Here is a 22,121-nt window from a genome sequence, read left to right on the forward strand (position 1 = left end):
TGTATATTTCTCTTCGTTTTAGAAAGTCTACCTTTAAAGAATGGTGAGCCATACCTGAACCTGCTGGGATTTTCAATGGGGATCCTGTCCTGCACAAATGTTCAGATGTCCATCATCCCGTTCCCCAACATATTGTTTCCTTCATGTAGCTCTTTGTTTGAAGATTCACAGATGGTGTCACACTTTTTGTCATATAAGTTCAACATGTAGTACGATATTTTGTTCTTTTAACAAAACTATGATTTAATTCATCTATTTTTAAAATGTTCTTTTACTGGAAAAACTTTATACGTTAATTTTTAACTTTTTTCTTATAATAATTCATCTGTAAGATCATCTTTGCTTTATACTTGATTCTAAATGTAAAACATCTCATAATCTCTTGTAGTATTAAGTCAATGTGTTATTATTTTAAAGTGTTCTGAGTTCAACGAGGCTCAGAAAATGCTGACCTCAAGACCTCTGAGGACCTCTGTCATTTCCAGAAACATGTGGACTTTTTGCTTCAAAAAGCATTTCGTGAGTAGTCTGTTCTGTGGGGTACATGACATTTATACGTCTCTAAGAATATGTGTTTGTGTTGAAATGCCTTATCTGTCTCTGCAAATGCTGTCAATACATCTGTGTTAGCACAGGACGTTCTAGAAAACAGGAAGCTTACATGTGATCTGTTCTTGTAATATGTCTAGGTCTATGATGTATTCTATACTAGTGGACCTCAGTTACAGCACAAGGAGACAAGGTGTAGCAATAGCATTTCGTTACTAGGAATTAACCTACACTTACTTCCTTATACACAACCAGAGGCATCCACCTAAAGAATGATGCAAAATAGACAGTAAACACAGAGATTAGGCAGACACTATCACTCTAAGAGCAGGTGTTGGAGTCGCCTTGATTAGACTTTGGATCCTGGCTTTCCCACTTACCATGTGACCCTCATATCTCTGTGCCTCAATTTCCTATCTAATAAGAATAATAATGCCATAATCTCAGGTTGTTTATATCATCCAAATGGCTAATATAGGAGCTTAGTTCAGGACCAGATACAAAGAAAGATCTCAGTAAATGGCAACTACTGTGATTAGAACCACGGTACTCTGTTAACCAAAAATGAGAGACTGAGGCAAGAGTCTTAGTTAATCAAGACTTATTGAGCCAGAGCTTTAAGATGCACCCAGGAAAAACACAAGTGTAAACCAAAAATAAAATTTGGAAGTCCCTCATCCCCTAGCCCCAACCATCTGAATGGACTCCTTCCTTGTCCAGGGCACTCCAAATTTAACCTGAAAGACTGGTTAAGGCCATGACAGAAAGAAGGGTGGTCAGACATGCCTCATTATGTCCTCCTCCCTTTTGGAATTCAGGAAAAGCTGACCAGCATTGACATCAACACAGACCTCAAGTCTGATAAGAAACATTTACAATCTATTTTCTCTGAAGCCTGCCAACTGGAGACTTCATCTGCATGATAAAACTTTGGTCTCCACAGCCTCTTATTGTCATCCATGATATAAAGTTAAGAGGAGATTATTTAAGCAGATAGTCAGGGTACAGAAGTCCTTGAAAAGGTTTTCCTTTTAATGAAAAGTGGCCCTCAAATCAAAAAAAAATTTCTTTATTTAACAAAGAGCAGCCTGTAAAATTGAGCTGCAAACATAGACAAGCAAGCCGGAAGTTTGCATGGGTGAATACCAGCAGTTGTGCTAGTAGGAAAAGGTTACCCGGGACTAGGCATGTTCAAAATGGAAGCTCCAACTTCCTTTCTCTTTGTCAGCCACACATGCAGCAGACAACATGGTGCTGGCCAAGTGGAAAGCCTATTGCATAAAAAGATTAGGGTGGGGTGACCAGCTTTCCCCGCACATTATGTAAATGTCACACCTGGTCCAACCAATCTGTGAGCCCTACGTAAATCAGACACCACCTCTTCAAGTCTGCCTATAAAATCCAGTGCACTCCGATTCCAGGCTGGAATTCCCATTTGGGAGCCCCTCTCTCTCACAAGAGAGAGAGCTGTTCTCCTTTCTCTTTTTTTTCTCTATTAACCCTCCACTCCTAAGCTCACTCCTTGTATGTGTCTGTGTCCTTAATTTTCTTGGCACGAGACAACAAACCCCAGGTATTTACCTTAGACAGTGACGCTGCTTCACCCAGACATTCCTTTCCATTGATAACTCTTTCAACCAATTGCCAATCAGAAAATTTTAAGATCTAACAATAACGTGGAAGCCCTCCTACTTCAAGTTGTCCCACCTTTCTGGACTGAACCAATGTATGTCTTAAATATGTTTGACTGATGTCTCAGGTCTCCCTAAAACGTATAAAACCAACCACCACCCCAACCACCTTGGGTACATGTTCTCAGGGTCTCCTGAGGGCTGTGTTATGGGCCATGGCTTGTCTTAGAATAAATATTTTCAAATATTTTACAGAGTTTGACTCCTTTCATCAACACGAGTCACAGAAAACATCTGTGGCTTGTGCTCTCTGAAGAGGTTTTCAGGAGCTTAGTATTCATACATTTCCCTAAAGGAGAAAAGGCTATAGGAAGAGGGGAGGGCAAGTGTGAAGCAAATGGTGACATTTTTGCAAGACTTCAGTTAGTGCTCAGTAAATCTACGTTTTATATAAGATAAGGTGAATGCTTGAAGAAAAAGGGAGTAAATAAAGACTCAATCATGCAGATGTCTCAGGGTAGTGGAGGAATAATTGATCTTATCTTGTCTTTGTTCTGTACCTGGAACAGAAAATCCTGTAGCTGGAACAGAACAAAGACAAGATGATGTTCTGGTATCTGGAAGATAAATTTGTAATCCACACTGTCAGTGTGAAATCTAACAGACTTCAGTTTCAGGAGCTGGACTTAGACCTAAAGTTACAATTGACATGTCCTTGTTTTATGAGAGGATATACATCTTGAAAAGTTTCAAGGCTAGCAAAGAACAATTTGTGAGGGCAGCCATCTGGCCACGCTTGAGGCCTTTTGCCTTTCCATGGTGGGGGGTCTGGCTAATATACAATGTTTTGATGCCAGTTTGTGCAATAATAGCTACTAACCTGGGAAAAAGGATGGAGGTGCTTGGTGACTCATTGTGCAGGCTTAACTCTCCCTTTGGCGTAATAAGTTTGGGGATCTTGAGAGTTTTAATTTTTTTTTTTTTTTTACAGCTCCTTGTCAAATATAACATCCTCCTTCACTGCCCTGACTTATTTTTATATAAAGTGATGGAACACCAAATATGGTGGCTCATGCATGTAATCCCAGCACTTTGAGAGGTCAAGGCAGGAGGATCGCTTGAGCCCAGGAGTCCAAGTCCAGCCTGAGCAACACAGCAAGACCCTGCCTCTACAAAAAATAAAAAAATTAGCCAGTCATGGTGGCGCGCGCCTGTGGTTTCAGCTACTCAGGAGTCTGAGGTGGGAGGATTGCTTGAGCCCAGGAGATTGAAAGCTGCAGTGAGTGGTGTTCGTGTCATTGCATTCCAGCTTGCATGGCAGAACAAGAACCTGTCTCAAAAAAACAAATGCGGAACTGTCTTTTTGTTATACTAATACATATAGAAATGTTGAGTATCTTGAATTAAGCAGCTGCTGTGATCGTAAAAGAAATGTTAGTTTTTTGGATCTCTGTTGAGATACTGTCTGGTTCTGGAGGAGATGCTGCTTATAGTTATGGTTCTTCTCAACTTTTCCTGTAAGGTACACAACATGGTTGTCAATGTTGATGCACATCAGCTGAACACCTGTCCTTTTATGTCAGGGTTTCTCACCCCAAAGAAGGTGTCAGGAAACCACTGGTCCAATTCTCCAGTTCCTAGGAAGACCATTTCCTAGGGTGTAATGACTAAAAAATTGGCATAGGAAAAAAAAAAAAAAAAAAAAAACTACACTCACCTTTACCTTTTTAAATTTTCAGCTGAGTTTGAATCAATATAGTTGAATTGAATTTCTGACCCATTAATAAGTCTCTGCAACTGACCTCTCTTGTTGAACGCGAGGGTTTCCTCTCATGTCAAAACATGTGAAGTGGGGACAGTCTTGTAGCCTGTTTGCTAGGAGCTGTCCACTCAGGCATGCTGCAGTCGTTTTCCCAATGCTTTCAGCCGGATAGGTCTCTCTGGGGCTGGTGAGGTAGAGTAAGAAGTTGAATGTTGGTCTGTACATGCTACATGCAAATGAGGGGCCACTGTCAACAGGGATTGCTCCAGTAATCTGACAATAAGTGCAAGACTATGACTGCTGCAGTAGATATGAAATGAGCCTGGGAGCACAACGAGCCACTGTAAGAGGGAACTCTCCTCAATGGCATTCCTGTTGAATGGCCCTGTAAATAGGGATTTTTGCCTTTAGGTCAAAATTAGGTCCTTAAATAATAGTACATGTTTCTCCATTAAAAAAGTCTTTCCGCTGGGTGCGGTGGCTCAAGCCTGTAATCCCAGCACTTTGGGAGGCCGAGACGGGTGGATCACGAGGTCAGGAGATCGAGACCATCCTGGCTAACACGGTGAAACCCAGTCTCTACTAAAAAAATACAAAAAACTAGCCAGGCGAGGTGGCGGGCGCCTGTAGTCCCAGCTACTTGGGAGGCTGAGGCAGGAGAATGGCGTAAACCTGGGAGGCGGAGCTTGCAGTGAGCTGAGATCCAGCCACTGCACTCCAGCCTGGGTGACAGAGCGAGACTCCGTCTCAAAAAAAAAAAAAAAAAAAAAAAAAAAAAAAGTGTTTCACAGTTATTACAGATACTGCCTGCCTGCTTCATCAACTCAGGGAGCTCAGGAGCGTCGCCACTGTGCTTCCCCACCACGTGGGTTGTAAGGGGAAATAGCCATTGCTGCCGCGAGGTACTCATAGGCTTGGAGGTTCTCTCCTTTTGGTTTGCACTTCCAAATGAGGCATCCATTATCTTTCAATGGACCACAACTGTGCTGGGGACTCTGGTGACCAGTCCACACTCATAACCGAGGGTCTTGGGTGGGGTCACCCGCCTGCCTTGTAATATGCCCTCTCTAACTTGAAATCCCTGGGAACAGTCTCTCTCTACCAAGAAAGCCTTAGGCTGTACAGCACACAAGCAGCTTTCACTAAGCCCATCAAAACGAAATGTTCAGTTGTATTCTTCTCCAGGGCAAGGGGATGCCAACTCACCTAAGACGGCTCCTGCTGTTGTTTCACAAACTTCAGGGTAGTTGTTTCACATATGCAGAGCAAGCCTTCTTTTAGCGCTCTCTTTTTACCTTTTCTTACCTTTTGTTTTAAATGAACACCTTTTCTTCTTTAGTGTCTAATCTAACAACATTCTTAGAAACAGGTATCTATTCACCGGGAATGGTGACACATGCCTGTAGTCCCAGCTACTCGGGAGGCTGAGGCTGGAGAATCTCTTGAACCCAGGAAGTGGAGGTTGCAGTGAGCTTAGATCGTGTCACTGCACTCCAGACTGGGCAAAAGAGTGAGACTCCATCTCAAAAAAAAAAAAAAAAGGAAACGTGAAACAGTGCGTATCTTTTGACATTTCCTTTAGGTTTCTTTTGAGTTTTTTTTTGTTGTTGTTATTCTCTACCCAAAAGAATTGCTGACTTACTATGTGATAAGGTCATCCATTCTCTCTATCTGTTCTGTTCCATGATAAAAATCAACCACCCCTTGTGGTTGAACCCACAGGTTGAGTATTTGAGATCCACAATCTTAATCAGAAGTTATGCAATTAGTGATCATAATTAACATAAAGCCGCTAAGCAGAGAATGATCCTCTCTGCTGGAGGGATTGTGTACAGGCCTCCTGAACCCAAGAGGGAGTTCCTCCAACAACACAGACTCTCCTTCATATTATAAAGAGGAACAGAATGTGGGCAGCTAACCTCCTGTTGCCGGCCCTCACCCCGCCCCACCCTGCAGCTTAAGAATCCTAGAACAAAAAGTCTGAAGCACACATGCCCTGCAGCTTTTACAATTCACACTCCTAGAAGAGACACAGAATAAGGAGATAAATAGTTGAATTTCTGCTTAAAATCTCGCACGCTAGTGACTCCCAGCCTTGTTTTCCAATGGGGGTAGAAGAGTACAGCCTTCAAGGCACTTAAAGGCCAACCTAGTGTTTTGAAGCCTGCAGACGCACATGCTGAACAGAGGTGAAACCTCTAAGAGACAATTCCCGGTGAACTGCTTACCCAGAGAGTAGGAATGCCGCTCAGCTGAGAGCACAGAAGCCCAGCTGCTACTGCTCGCGTGAGTCAGGGGGTTTGGTTTCTCCTTGTAGGACTCTGCCTCTCAGATGTCACTACTGTCACTTGCCGGGCAGTCTCCCAGCTGAGGCAGTGCGTGTTGTACATTTGGAAATGTTATTTGCATCCCTCCTCCCTAAAAAACCTCCCTGAGTAGGAAAGAGGATATAGAAGGGGATACGTTTCCTCCAGGACATGACAAGCATAGAACCACAATTACCCCTAAGAGGAAATATTTCATCCAAATATGACAATCAGAGGCTGAAGACGTTGTGCAAGGGTCACAGACGAGTTGGGGTCTTGGCAAGGCTAATGTGAGATGGTCTTTTCTTTGCGTTTTCTGTCTATGCTCCCTCCTCTAGGCAAATTAGAGTCTTTCTGTGGTCTTCAGATGGCAACACAACATGGATCTGGAATGTGCTGTGTCCTGGGCTTTGAGAACATATATCCGACCCTCTTTATTCACAGATTCCATCTGCAAATTTGTAAAATGTATTTACAATTCTAAAATCAATCGAGAGAAACTTTTCTGGTCATGTATGGACATGCACAGAGTGGCAGAAAAAAAAATTTACTTGATCAACATGCAACTCCCCAGCTGAGGTGGAATAAGGCTGGAATTGAGCTATTATTATATTGTCATTTGGGTTTATTGTTCAACTTCTGCTGGTCTATTTGGATATTGTAATTGAGCATAACAAGATGAGAATATTAGGCCAGGAATTTTTGCCCCAGTTGCAGAAATGTATTTAACATCCCGTGACGACCCATTGCAGAGTTATTTGGGAGCCAAAGCAGAACTCTCCCTTCCAAACAGAGGAGTAGTGGGTGCTTTTTTAAGGAACAGCCTCAAAATGTGGGAGCAGGGCTTTGCCAACCAGCTACTGCTCTCTTCTCTCAAAGGAGACAGTCAAGTTCAATCTGCACACAATTTAATTCACAAAGACTCCAGCTTGCAGGGTAGGTGGGGCAGCTTCAAAACTTCTGGCCTCCTGCTTTCTCTTCTTCAAGTGGGCACCTAGTTTAGTGCTTTGTGATACCTGAGAAATAGGACCTGATGCTGGAGAAGTGGGCAGATGGTGTGAGGCGCATCTCAGACTCTGTGCCTGCAGTGAGTTGAGAAGGAGGCTTCATCTGCAGGGGGCACCTGAGGCAGGCAGGCACCTGGTTGGAAAGTGCTGTGAAGGGGTGCGGTGCTGTACGAACTTCAGCCTGATGCTCACATGCACACCCAAGAAGTTGCTTCCAACCAGCTTATTGTGCCTGAAAGCAGAGGTAATTTCTAGATTCTCCCTGTTAGAGAAGAGGGGCCTCTTCACAGCCAAGGGTCTCACCATTCCAGTTCCTCTTCCATAAATTGACAAACTCCTGCCTCTTAGAAGTGGCTGAGCTGGGGCAAATAGACTGATTCCATGGTCAAGCTCTTCTCAGACGTGCATTAACACGTGGCAGGATGAGAAGTGACTTTTATTTCTTCTTTGCATTTTTCATTTGTGTATATGATAGATTAGTGATTATAGATACTATTTTATATTAAAATACATACGTGTTATAAATTATATTACATATTTTAACATGATTTTTATTCATTAAAATAATGCATTATACATACCATTTTGTATTCAGGAAAAACACATTTAATTTAAAAATAAAGAGTACAGCATCTGCGATTCTGCAAAAGGTAGAGTTGGCATGAAGCAGGGGTTGCAATCCTAGTCTCTGATAAAACAGCCTTTAAACCATCAAAGATCAAGAGACAAAGAAGGCCATTACATAATGGTAAAGGGATCGATTCAACAGGAAGAGCTAACCCTTCCTGTTTATTAAAAGTATCCATATCAGAGAAATCAGCAGAAGAGAGAGATCAGAAAAATCAGTCACTTGGATTTGGCCAAGTTGAGATTGTTGGTGGTCATAGAATGAAAGACTTCGGTTGCTTTCCATCTTCTTTTCAGACAAGCTGCCTCCATGTTCTCATTTTTCCTGATGTACCTGTTAACTCCATAGAAACTTTCTCATGGCAGGCAATAATCACCTCCCTGCATTAGATCCTTAGGCCTCTTCTCATCTAGCCTTTCATCAGCATTTGACACTGTTGACACTCTTTTTAACTTCTTTCTTGGCCTCTGAGCTGCAAAATCTTATTTTCCTATTAACTGCCTGGCTGCTCTTTCAAGCACCTTTGGCCTCTCCGTGGCAGTTCTGTGTTAAAGCTGTCCAAAGCTTTCAGGTGCATCCTTCTTCTCACCTTAGATTCTCTCTCCGACACCATCTGCATCTGGGGTTAATATCACCATTTAAATACTAATAACTCCTATATTTATATCTCCAGTTCTAATTTCTCTTTGAGTCCATTCGGCTGCCTACTTACCTCTTTGCTTGGATGCTTCAAAGTGTCTCTCAGTTCAACATTCCTAAAGGCAAATTGACGTTATCCTTTCCACAAAGCACAGTGAGCAAATTGGTTCACTTCCTCTGTCTTGTAGTTTAGTAAGTGGCACTGGCATCCATTCTGTTGCACAAGCCAAGAACCCAGTAGTCATCCTCACCATCTCTTCTTTTCTCTCATGCCAATTTTATCAGGAAGTCTCACTAATTTTATCTCTTACCTATCTTTTCTCTACCTCTACTACTACCACCTTCCTTCAAGCTATCCTTATCTGTCACCATGGCTACTACAATAACCTTATTACTGATTTTGCTATTTCAAACATTGTTCTCAAGTTCTTTGATACATTTCTCATCGATCTGTGAAGTTTATGTTCTATTCCCATGAATCTGCATGCACTTGGGACTGCACTGATCAAAAGAGTATCATTAAAGTAGCATCATGTGACTTTGGAGCTTGGTCATAAAAAACAATGCAGCTTTATCTTGCATTGTTTTTATGACCATTCATGTTAGGAGGTGGAACATTCATGTTAGGAGCCCTGAGATCACCATGCCATCAGAAAACCAAGTCATATGGAGAGATCAAGTGTAGGCATTCTGGTTGGCACTTCTAGTCTTTGTGTTATCTTAGCCAAGACCCAGACAAGTGAGTAAGCTAGCTTTTTGATGATTCCAGTCCCTGGCCTTCAAATCACTCCCCAGTTTTTGATTCTTCCCATCTCAAAGCTCCAGACATTATAGAGCAGCTATGCACTTTCTCCTTCTACCTTCCACCCTCATGGCCTGTCCAAATTCCAGAAGCATAGAGTCACTTTGCATAATAACAAAGTTGCTCTAGGCTGATGTATTTTGAAGTAATTAGTTATGCAGCAACAGTAACTGAAACACTGATTTATCTTATTTATCTTTGTACATTTCTATTCCTCTCAATAACCTTCCTACTTAACACTCTTCAATTATGTCCCGACTGCTCTTAGGCTAAATATCAAAATTCTGAATCTAGCCTAGAGGACTCCATAAGGCTTCTCCATCCTCATCTTGCAGCACATACTGTTTTCCAGCCACACTGGCCTGCTTTGAGTTTTCTGAATTTGCCTTACTCCTTCAGTGATTTGCACCGTTCAATGCTCTTTGCTCATCTCTTCTGCTATTAATGGAAATTCATCTTCAGCTCATGGATTAATTTGGCTTCTTTGGGGAGACTTCCCTTCACCACACAGTCTAGGTCAACACAATCTAAAATGAATTGAAATGAGAAGCATGAATATACTTACATGGTATAATACTATGTGAAAGAACATATGATTTACGAACGCACATTGTAAGCCCTAGCAACCAGTAAGAACAATACAAATAAAGCAATGGAGTTGAGATAATAAGCTCAACAGAGGAGAGAAACAATGTAAAAATAATCTAAAAGAAGTCAGGAACTGATGAATAAAAAAGCAAAAACAGAAGACAAATGGGAAACAACAGCAAGATGGTAGACAAAAGCCAGCAATATCAATATTTACGTTACAAGTAAATGGACTAAATAGCCCAATTAAAGGCAGAAAGTTCCAGACTGGATAATAAAAGCAAGTTCCAACTGTATAACGTTTATGAGACATGCATTCAATAAAAAGACATAATTAAAATAGAAAGATGGTAAAAATATACAAAGTGTACCACATAAACTTTATTTGTTAGAAAGCTGGAGCGGCTAATATTCTAATATTAGTAGCAGACAGTGTGGATTTTAGGACAAGAAGCACTGTCCTGTCAGAGAAAAAGAAAGACATTTTATAATGTTAAATCGGGACAATTTGTTAAAACAGGAACAATTCTATAGAGTACATGTACTTAATAACAGCTTCAAAACACAGTAAGTAAAAACTGCAAGACATGAAGTGAGAAACAGACAAATTGCAATTATAATTAGATATCATTTAAATTTTCTTTCAGTAATAATACACAAAAACTCTGCCTAATATAGAAAACTTAATAGACATGGATAATTGACTCAAACTAATTGACATTTACCGAACACTTTACCCAATAACCATATAATACATATTCAAGTACATATAGGTCTTCTCCCTTCCCCCACCTCTCTCTCATCACCCACTTTAGGGGAAGCCATGCCATGAGCATCTATACTGAAGCCCAACATGGGCATCAAGCAAATGAGCATGGGAGTGTATCCTCCAGTTCCAACCAAGTCCTTTGAGACTGTGGCTCTGGTCACCAGCTTGACTAACAGCTTATGAGACAACCAGATCCAGAACCACCCACCTTGGCTACTCTCAGATTCCTGACCCTCAGGAGCCGTGTGAGATAATGAAGCAAATGCTCATTGTTTCAAATATCTAAGTTTTGGAAGATACTTTGCCATTCAGCAAAATATAACTAATATAGGTAGTCACAGGCGAGCTTTTGGGAATAATGGAAATGCTGTATATTTTAACAGAGGCATTGGTTATACAGGTTTATGTCTTTGTCAAAAAATCATAGATCTGTGAATTTCACTTCAGATCTATGAATTTCACCGTATGTAAATTGTAACTCAATACCATAAACTCTGTATATTAAAATATTTAGATTTGGACAATTTCATCCAGTGGAAAAGTTCATGAAAAAGTGAGCACTGGGTTTTTAGAGATGAATTTGTGGAAAGTTTGGCGTATTTCAGAAATTTCCCAGGATTATGCATGAGTGCATAGTCAAAAAATATAGTTGCAGGATTTGTATGTAAGTATCCAACAGGCAACACCTGGGGTGATCCTGTTAATGTAGAGGAAGACATGATCTCAAATGGACCAGGGAAGTAAGACCTTAGCATGTACCAGCCACCTGAGTGGCAGGTACTATTGATTCTCATGTTCTACCCCATGTTTGGTCACTTGTGAGCAGACTCTTCAGTTCAATTCTCTGGCTAGTTAATTTGATCTGGGAGTCACACCAGAAAACGTTTCTGAAAATAGGTAACTATTGTGAAAGTATAATCCTCAAATTGTTAAAATCATGATTCTCATGAAGTTAATAGTGTCTGTCGAAGTTTAATTAATGAAGGTAGCAACAGGATGTCAGGACTGAGTCCATAAGGATCTGAGAAACTGGTATTTACATAAGATGTTAAGATAATATTGATAACTTGGATACAAAACTGCTTAATGTCCTACAGTGTAATAAAACAATTTCTGTTGTGTTTTGTACGAGATAGAAGCAAAAATACCTCCCATTTGTCAGTTTTCTACAAGATAATCTTTAACTTTACAGGTGGTAAAATAGCTATGCCAGAATTGTTAGTTAAAACCCCATTTTTTTTTTTTTAAGAGAAAACAATGATCCTTATACTTGCTTACTAGAAATATGTTCTAGTTCTTTTTGCCTTATTTTAAATATTTTTTCAAGCATCAGTACATTTTATGCTTATTCAACTTGCGGAATAGCCTTATTCAGGTTGGGAATCCTCAGCTCATCTTTGTCTTTGGCATTCCAGAGAATGAATGTGTTTGGGAAGTTGTGTCAACTGAGCAGGGTATACAGGAAGGGAGAGGAGACCACTGAAATGGTCCAGGTTATAGTTAGATAGTTCCTGCCACTGGTTAGATCAGGAGAGTTAGACATTGATAGTTAGATAGTTCCTCATGCTGGCAGTGGGAAACAAGAGAAGAGGACATAGGAGGGAGATGCTCGTGTTATTGGGAACAATATTTGGCTCCTGGTAGAATGTTAGGGGCAAAGGAGAAGATTCTAATGTGTTGAGTTAGGGAGCCACTATGCCATTGATAAAACCAGAAACCTGCTACAGTGCTCCAGGTGGGAGCCATTAGCATCAAAGGCGATTCTAAAATCTGTCCTGAAACCTATTCTATCCCTTGTTCTGCATGCAGAACAGCTCTTGAGGGCCTGTTGATAGGCCCAGGGAAACCTTGGCCCAGGGCCAAGGAAGGACTGGTGTTCCCTTTTGGTTTAGCTCTGCTCACGGAGAACTGCCCAGAGGGTCCAGGATTCCAAGTCACTCTGCAAGCTGACACATGTGAGACATAGGAAGCTGTTGGGACTACAGAGTCCAGGGACTCCAAACCCTGTTTAACTACCACACTTGAGGGGAAGAAGACCCTGCTTCCCAACTAGTCAGCTGGGTAGAAGGCTGAGGATTTTTGAAAAGAGGTAGTTGGTTTAGCCTCGCTTTCTTTAGAACAATATTGTGGTTTGAAAATGTGTGCAACCTCCTAGCGTCATGATTTCCTTTTGTCCCTGACAGAACTGTCTTCACACTGGAAATAAAAGTATGGGACAGGCTTGAAGCAGAGTTGTGAAGTAGAAGTTTGCTAGGAATCAATTTTTTACTGAAAGCCCCAGGCAACTCTGATTAATTTGGTCTGAATTTGGTCTGGGAGTCACAAGTAGAGAAATACTGTTCTAGGAGCTCATTCAGCTAACACCTCTCTCACCTAGAGGTTGTGCGGAGAAAGAAATGTGTATTGCATTATGATTCATAGTGTACCGTGAATGACTAACAGGAAAAGATTCCTTTCAGCCTCTCATGTCTAGTTAAGTTTCAGCAGGGACAAACCTTTAGCTCAAAGGAATGCATTTTAGTGGTAGTGGTGGTGGTGGTAGTGTCTTCCCAGGTCCTCTCAAATCACATCACATGGTGGAGGGACAAAAAGAGGCAGGTAAAGAACAGCATTTGTTCTACAATTAATGAATGACTAAATGTCCTCTTGAACATAGTTTATATTGGTAAAAGCCTCTCTGCTATATGCGTTAGTAAAAACAACAACATCGTTTGCTGATTTAGAACTCTTCTTCTTTTTTTTTTTTGAGACAGAGTCTCACTCTGTCTCCCAGGCTGGAGTGCAGTGGCGCGATCTTGGCTCACTGCAAGCTCTGCCTCCCAGGTTCACACCATTCTGCCACCTCAGCCTTCCGAGTAGCTGGGACTACAGGCACCCGCCACCACGCCCAGCTAATTTTTTGTATTTTTAGTAGAGACGGGGTTTCACTGTGTGAGCCAGGATGGTCTCGATCTCCTGAACTTGTGATCCGCCCTTAAAGAGCTTCCAGATGTTTAAAAAGCCATGCCTTATGACTGTATGAGTATAATTTTATAAAGTGCTTTCCCTACAGTATCTTACTAAATCCTTTCAGCAATCCTAGAAGTACCATCGTTATCTTTATTTTGCATATTCAAGTTCTGAAAGCCTGGTTTTCTCCAGTAAGTAGTAGAGCTAGGACCAAAATCCAAGTTTTGGTTGAGTTTTCAGCCCTGAACCTTTTCATAGCTGCCTCTGACTTCATAGCTCACTGCATAAAGCCTTCTCCAGATCCACCCTCTGTCAGCATGGTCTAGTCTAGCCTGTCAGGTATTTTGCCCTCCACAGGAGATCCTATTCTCAATGTTTGTAAATATTTAGCTAACTCTGTAGCAGACATCTGGTTTCATAATGAGAAAGAGCATTTTTGTTTTCATTAGGGAAAAAGATCATGACTGGGAGCAATAACAGCAGTTTTCATCATGGAGGAAAAGAGAGTGAGACTTGAACTTGAAAAAGTGAAGTGAAGCAGTGCATTTGGCAGGTGGAGGGTGGGGAGGAGGGAGAATAAAGACAAGTCAGGAGGAGAGAGAGGAAAATGATGCACAGAGAAAGAGGGAAGAGGCAAAGAGAAAGGAAGGGAGCCTGGACAGCGGAGGAGTCTCCTTCAGGAACCAGAGTTGAAGTGAAGTAGTGTAATCCCCAGATGGCAGATACAACATTTCTCAGCACAATGACTCTGAACAACTTAATTCATTCTCAGGGGAAGTGGTTACATGGGAAGTGTAATGTGTGCTGCACATTTGCAATTGTGATACCATCAGAAAGAGGTACTTGCTGTGGAAAGAACTTTTCAACCCCTCTACGTAATGACCCTTGGAGAATGCATTGTCAAAGCAGAGTCCTGCAGCCTGAAAGTAAACAGCATCTACTTAGAAATACAGTGGCATGCAAACTTTCCCCAGATCAACAGTGAAGCCAGTAGCCATTACCTTAATAAAACAAAGGGGCATTGCTGAGCTGTCAGGACGCAACAGAACACAACAGAACAGCCCCGGGTGAATATCAGTAAATTAGGTTTATCTGTGTTATTCTTAGTGATGGGCAGTTGCGGCAGATAACCAAACCTTGTACATGTCCTTTATAGCTCTGTCTGATGAGTCTGGGAGACGGTGTCTCGCTCTGTCACCCAGGCTGGAGTGCAATGGTGCTATCTCAACTCACTGCAACCTCTGCCTCCCTGGTTCAAGTGATTCTCCTGCTTCAGCCTCCTGAGTAGCTGGGATTATAGGCACGTGCTGCCACACCAAGCTAATTTTTGTATTTTTAGTAGAGAAAGGGTTTCACCATGTTGGTCAGGCTGGTCTTGAACTCCTGAACTCTTGATCCGCCCACCTTAGCCTCCTGAAGTGCTGGGATTACAGGTGTGAGCCACCACGCCCAGCCTTTTTTTTTTTTTTTTTTTTTTAAGTGATTTTGGGGCTAGTTTTATGGGCAGAAAAGACTCTTCATCAATTTATTTTGATTTTAAAATTACTATTCAATTTTTCAAAGTTAGAAATGTAAAAAATCTAGTTTATTATAAATTGAAGACCACCTTAAAATCATATTATACCATTTATATGTCTAGCACATTTTAACAAACTTCAACACTAGGTTATTACACTTACAAATTTAGCTAACTAAATATTTTCAGATATTTTAAACTGCATTTATATATTTACTGTATTTGATTTTTCTTCTTAAGAACTTTGACTAAAACTTTCCCAAGTAATGAATTAATTCTTACAAATTTAAGTTCTCTTAGAAATTTTGATGCTACATACAAGCTTAAATATTGGTTATAAACTTAGTAAGGATTTCACTTAAAATCGCAAATCTAAACAATTTCCAATTATACCTATTTAAAAAAGAGTTGCAGGACTATTATTCTAATGGGTCAGTATTTTAGGCATTACAAATACATAATTGCAAATATATAGATTCCTTAAATTATACCATGGTCTTGATTCTTATTACATGAATGTGTGCATATCTTTCTACCCAGGTCTAAATACTACTGAATTCAATATGAGTCTTGCATTCTAAACACTTCAAAATTCTTAATGGGTATTAAAAAGTGACCCAGTTGCTTATGGGTAAACCTTATATTTGTCTTGATATTTGGTCACAAATTAAAGGTCATTCTACTGACAAACTACTTGTATACAATCTACAAAACAAATAGCATGCAATTCTCATTACAGCACACGTATTCAGACTTCAACAAAGCTGTTTGAAGTCTACGTCATGTCCTGAGTCAGAGAAGCCCCCAGTTGCCACATACAGATACTTAGTACTGTTATACAGAGAGTCACATATCTACTGTATTCCACCTGGATCTTAGCACTCAGACAAACAAATTAAGAAAGTAGCCTCCTTTACAGAGTGGTCTGGGGGTATTACAAGCTGCAAAGTCATTCAGGGTTTTATGGTTAAGAAGTGAGATGATCTGTAACGACCCCTCACAGAGATTCTGTTAAATAACAAGTGCCCAAAAGCTACTTGGAAAAGGAGTAGACTGAAGAGAAAATGATAGAATCAAAAATAGTTTCACCGTGTTAGCCAGGATAGTCTCGATCTGCTGATCTCGTGATCTGCCCGCCTCGCATAAAATGAGCCGGGCGTGGTGGCGGACACCTGTAGTCCCAGCTACTCGAGAGGCTGAGGCAGGAGAATGGCGTGAACCTGGGAGGTAGAGCTTGCAGTGAGCCGAGGTGGTGCCACTGCACTCCAGCCTGGGTGACAGAGCGAGGCTCCGTCTCAAAACAAAACAAAACAAAACAAAACAAACAAACAAAAAAATAGTTGTAATTTCCTGTTAGAATCATCTCCTTTGCTTTACTCTTGCACGTGTAACTATGGAGGAGATTGTAAATATTCCCTTAGCTAACTGTACTTAATATTGTTACTCTTGATCGACATACCTTAGTAACTGTGTATACATGACGCCTCATGCATTAGTCAGAGTTGAGAACAAAAATAGAGTAGCTCAAACAAAACATAGGTTTATCTCTCCCTCATATAACAACACATGGGTAGCCAGGTGCTCTAGGGATGGTAGATGGATCTGCTTCATGAAGTCACTCAGAATCCCCAATTCCTCTTATCTTGCTGCTTTGCCCTGTGTGGTCCTCATCTGGCTCACCATTGATGCCACCTTGCAGTTCACCTGGAAGAGAATCTGTTTCTGCCAAAACTGTGCTATTGATACTAGATGCTTTTAATGGAGAGGTTAGCCAAGAACTTTGACATGTCTCTTATAGGTAATATAATACTTCTCTCTATCGAAATATTTAGTTTAAAATTTTATTCTGCTACAGTTTTAGCAGTAGGATAAAAGCTTAGTTTGCAGAGGCAGAAATTATCCTGTATTTAGGCGAAGTGAGCTATCTGTGTGCTATGATTAGACAGGATACCAAGAAGTGATTTCCTTCCTTAAAATAACTTCTCTATATAAATTTCCACCATCAACTACCCATTCTTCAGCTCTCTCAATTTTTCTTATTCCTCTCATGGAGGGATTGCGTGTATTTAATTACTAACTTTACTATTTTATATAATCTATGCTCCAAAATGGTTAGTCTACAATTAGTAGAGGGATAAGTCATTAGGGTTGGAAAGAAAACCAACAGTTATTAAGGATCTACTATTGCTGGACTTCATACTAACTCTTCTTACTTATTATGTTATTTATACCACCTAACGGTTTGATAATATCACCTAATATGACCACCCCCATCCCCGCTTTTTTTTTTTTTTTTTTAACAGATAAGGCATCTATGACTTATATAGAGTTTAGGGGATTTTCCTCAAGATAAGACAGTTAGAAATCTCTTGGGTGGGACAGTAGTTCTAGGGGAAAAGGAAAGATCAGAAAGACAGGTCAACTACTTTAAGTAAAGACCTCTGGCTGAGCAGGTCATTGTATATTCCCGGAATTTGTCACCAGCTAGTTGTGTGCTTTTGGACATACCCCTTCACATCACCTCAATGTCACCTTTGGTAAAGTTAAAGAATTGGTTGTAGGATATTCTTTGAATTCTCTTTTATTCAGGCTTTCTACAGCCCAAGTCTCTCAATTGTCGACTTTTACTTAGAATTTTGGGCAAACACTAGCTGATACAATCCATTTACCGAGAAGTTTATCTGATGACATTTTCATCAAGTTTCTAAAGATGCTATGTTGTCTTTTTGGCAGGTTTTTGGAAAGTGTTCAAGATCTCCTGTTTTTTTTTCACAGTTGGCCCTTGAACCACAAGTGTAAAACAGAGCCGTGCTGAGAGGCTCAGGCCCTCTGGCTGATGTCACTAGGCTGAGGGGCATTGGGGAAGAGAACAAGTTTCTACCAGATTCAAGCAACTGCAGGTCCTGGAACAGGGAGTAACTCCTTTCCTCAGAAGCTAAACGTTAAAAGTCTTTTCTCATCCTTACCAATTTGGCACATAAGAAATATAGTCATTTCCTTAAATACATTTTTATTAGGAGGGTAACTGAACATTGTGTTTATTGGCCATTTGCATTTTTGGTAGCTTATAGATTTTTAAAAACCTCTTTAGCTGGGTGCGGCGGCTCACTCCTGTAATCCCAGCACTTTGGGAGGCCGAAACAGGTGGATCACCTGAGGTCAGGAGTTCGAGACCACATGACCAACATGGTGAAACCCCATCTCTACTAAAAATACAAAAATTAGCTGAGTGTGGTGGTGGGTGCCTGTAATCCCAGTTACTCTGGAGGCTGAGGCAGGAGAATAGCTTGAACCTGGGAGGCGAAGGTTGCAGTGAGCCAAGACTGCCCCACTGCACTCCAGCCTGGGCAACAAGAGGGAAACTCCATCTCAAACAAACAAACAAACAAAAAAACCACACAAACAAAAACATGTTTGTATTAACTAGTAAAGTCTCCTGACATATTAAGAATATTAAAGACTGGCATATAATGAGGTTTTTGTTTGTTTGTTTGTTTCCATATGCCTTTTAATCTGTTTAAGGCTATAGTCATTTACTTAGACTGTAGAATAGATAAAGAATAGTTACATCTTTTGTTCCAGAAATTTTCAGATTTTGGGGGAATATTACTATTCCTAAGGTTTTATTGACATATAAATTTTAAAAATATTGTGTAATGAGAACTCTATATTTTGTTGGGCATTTTATCATGGTTACTAGGTTAAGTGTCTGTTTCTATGAACATAGGACTTAACATATGACTTGGAATACAGAACATGCGTAGTAAGTGTTTCTCAAGTAAATAAGTAAAAGTGTATGAGAAAGAAATGTGCTCTTTACATGTTGTCATAGGAGTCACCTTAGCACTAAATGGATAATTAACATCCAGGTTCATCCTTGGGCTTGGCAGCAAATGGGCTTGAACAACCTGGAATATGGATGGTTGATAATAGGCAATTAGGTTTAAATTATACCAGGAAACTGAAGACCATTCAGAAAATGGTTACAGATAATTAGAGAAGGTTGCATTACAGAGGAAAAATTTCCTACAGTGAGAGGCAATTGGCCTCACATGCCTTTACTGAGGCATACATTATCTCATAATTTCCTTTTATTGCACCTTCAATATTTTGAAGGGTATTCATTGTCTGAATTAGGCTAAGATGTCATTTTTTTTTTCCTGGAGTTAGAAGAAAGATTGAATAACCCCTTATGTTTATCTGGAACATGTCTTTCTGTGCCCTTAAAAATCTCAGAGTCCTTCAGAACCTTTCCCATGACCCCTCATTGAGAATATCTTAAAAATATGTGTGTGTGTGTGTGTGTGTGTGTGTGTGTGTACATAGGAAAGAGGGAGCACTCTGATGAACGCAGAAATATCTGAAGATTATCTTTTGGTTTAGGGCATTTAGTCTTGCATCACCTTTTAAGTCTTATGCTATCCTTGACTTTTGAACAGAACAAACTTCTAGATTTTTATATGTTCAAAGTTCTGCCTTTGCAGTATTTGAGGTCTGTTTTCCCAGACTAGGGACTGGAGTGTTTAATCATCACTGTCATGTAGACCTAACATAGAAATACAAATGCAATAAGACAAATGTTGAGAAATTAAAGTCAGAAACATATTTGTTGTGATACATGTTCAAAAATAATATATTTCATTACAGGAAATAGCAAATCCAGAGAAATAAAAAGAAGGAAAAAAAATCATCTGCAATTCTACGCATGCAGATGACCATTGCTGAGATTTTGGAGTCCTTGTTCCCTAGACATGTTTTCCTATGTCTGTGTGCACACGTGTATGGGATGTTGCATATGTGTATGTGTGCGTGTGTTTACACATGTATTTGCAGGTGTGTGTTGATTATTTAGTATACATTGAGTCATGACGTATATTACATTTAAAATTTCCTTTCTTTATGGCTTTATTGAGGTATAATTGACATATGAAAAATTGCATACGCTTAAATTGTACAATCTAAGTTTTGTCATATGTATACACACCAGTGAAACCCTTACCACAGTCAAGATAATGAACATACCCATCCTGTGTAAAGTTTCTACACCACTTTCGAAGTTCGTCCTTCAACTTCTCCCACCTAATCCACAGGCATCCACTGACCTGATTTCTGTTACTATAAGTTAGTTTGCATTTTCTAGAAATTGATACAAATGGAATAATACAGCATGTGCTTGTTTCTCTCTGGCTTCTTTCACGCTGCATAATTATTTTGAAATTCATCCATACAATTGCATTTCTCAGTACATCCATACTATTGCATTTATCAATATGTCATTCTTGTTGATTGTTTATCATATTCCCTTATTATCTTCTTAACATCTATAGAAACTTAGTGGTGTCAGCTCTGTTTTTCTTGATATTAGTAATTTGTGTCTTTTTTCTTTTTTCCTCAGTCAGGGTGGCTAGAGAGTTATCAAGATTATTAATCTTCTCAACAAAGCAGCTTTTGCCATCATTGATTTTTCTTTATTGTTTTTCTGTTCTATTTCACTGTTTAATTCATTGATTTGTATTAATTCATTTTCTTCTGTTTTCTGTGCTTTCTTTGCTCTTCTGTTTCTAGTTTTTTAAGGTGGTAACTGATGATACTGATGTATGACTTTTATTATTTTCTAATGTACGCCTTTAGTGTTGTAAATTTCCCTCTTTAGTGGCATATCCCAAATTTTGATATGTAGTGGTTTTGTTTCCATTGAGTTCACAATACTTTCTAATTCCCCTTTTGATTTTTTGTTTGAGCCGTGGGTTATTTAAAAAGTGTATTATTTGGTTTTTGCACATTTACAAAGTTTCTAGATATTTCTTTTATTGATTTTGTGTTCTAATTCCGTTGCTGTCAACGCACTTTGTATGCCTTGATCCATTGAACTTATTGAGACTTGGTTTTGGGACTGGAATATGCTCTCTCATGGTAAATGATCCTTGTATACTTAAGAAGAGTGCTTGTTCCAGTGCTGTGGGGTGGAGAGTTCTGTAAATGTCAATTAGGTCTAATTGCTTAACAATGGTTTTCAAATTTTCTATATCTTTACAGATTTTTCTGTTTCTTCCATCAGTTTCTGAAAGAAGAATATTGATATCTCTGACTATAACTCAGGATTTCTCCATTTCTCCTTTCATTTTTATCAGTTTTTTCCTCATGTGTTTTGAAGCTCAATTATTAGAAGCATAAACAGCTAGTCTTGTTATATTCTTTAGATAAATTGACCCCTTTATCATTATGGAATAACTCCCTTTATTCCTGGTTATCTATAATGTATGGAATAACTCTCTTTATTCCTGGTTATGTATAATTTTACAGCAATATATAATATGCATTTTTTGTCTAATCTTATGATAGCCACTCCAGCTATGTTTTGATTGGCATTAATATGGAAAATCTTGTTTCTTTCTTTTGCTTTGAGTCTTTTTGTGTCTTTGTATTTAAAGTTGGATTCTTGTTGGCAGAGCGTTGTTGGGTTTTCCTTTTTTAATCCAAACTGAGAATCTCTACCTTTTAGTTGGGGTGTTCAGAGATCATTTATGTTAATGTGATTATTGATATATTTGGGCTTAAAGTTCTTCTCTTGCTATCTGTTTTCTATTTGTCCCATGTGTTCTTTGTTCCTCATTTATCGTTTTTGTGTCTTATTTTGGATTTTTTTTTTTTTATAATTCCAAATTTTCTCCTTTGTAAGATCATTCTCTATAGCTCTTTGTTGTGCTGTTGTCGTGGTTTCTCTAGGGTGATTCAGAGTTAGTATACATCTTTAAATAGCACAGTTCACCTTCAGGTGATATTGTACCAATTCACTGATAATTTAAGAGCTTTACGACAGTCAACTTCCATTTCTCTTCTCTGGCCTTTGTGCTATTGCTGTCATACATGTTGCTTCTACACATATTATAAAACCCACGTTACATTGTCATTACTTTGGCTTCAAACAATCAATTATCTTTTAAATAATTTAAACAGTAAGAAATAAAAATCTTT

The 22,121-nt window shown here is 39.6% G+C and overlaps 1 protein-coding gene across 1 annotated transcript in view; it reads left to right on the forward strand.

The window, feature by feature from the left end:
* Nucleotides 1-6,193: 6,193 nt before the first annotated feature.
* Nucleotides 6,194-22,121, forward strand: part of IL1RL1 (interleukin 1 receptor like 1) — a 61,392-nt gene continuing 45,464 nt past the window's right edge. The window contains exon 1 of the mRNA XM_030921010.1: nucleotides 6,194-6,228. The gene's annotated coding sequence lies outside the window, so the exon portion shown is untranslated. The remainder of the gene's footprint in view (nucleotides 6,229-22,121) is intronic.

The sequence above is a fragment of the Rhinopithecus roxellana genome, chromosome 17, assembly GCF_007565055.1.
Source record: "Rhinopithecus roxellana isolate Shanxi Qingling chromosome 17, ASM756505v1, whole genome shotgun sequence".
In the NCBI taxonomy this organism is placed as follows: domain Eukaryota; kingdom Metazoa; phylum Chordata; class Mammalia; order Primates; family Cercopithecidae; genus Rhinopithecus; species Rhinopithecus roxellana.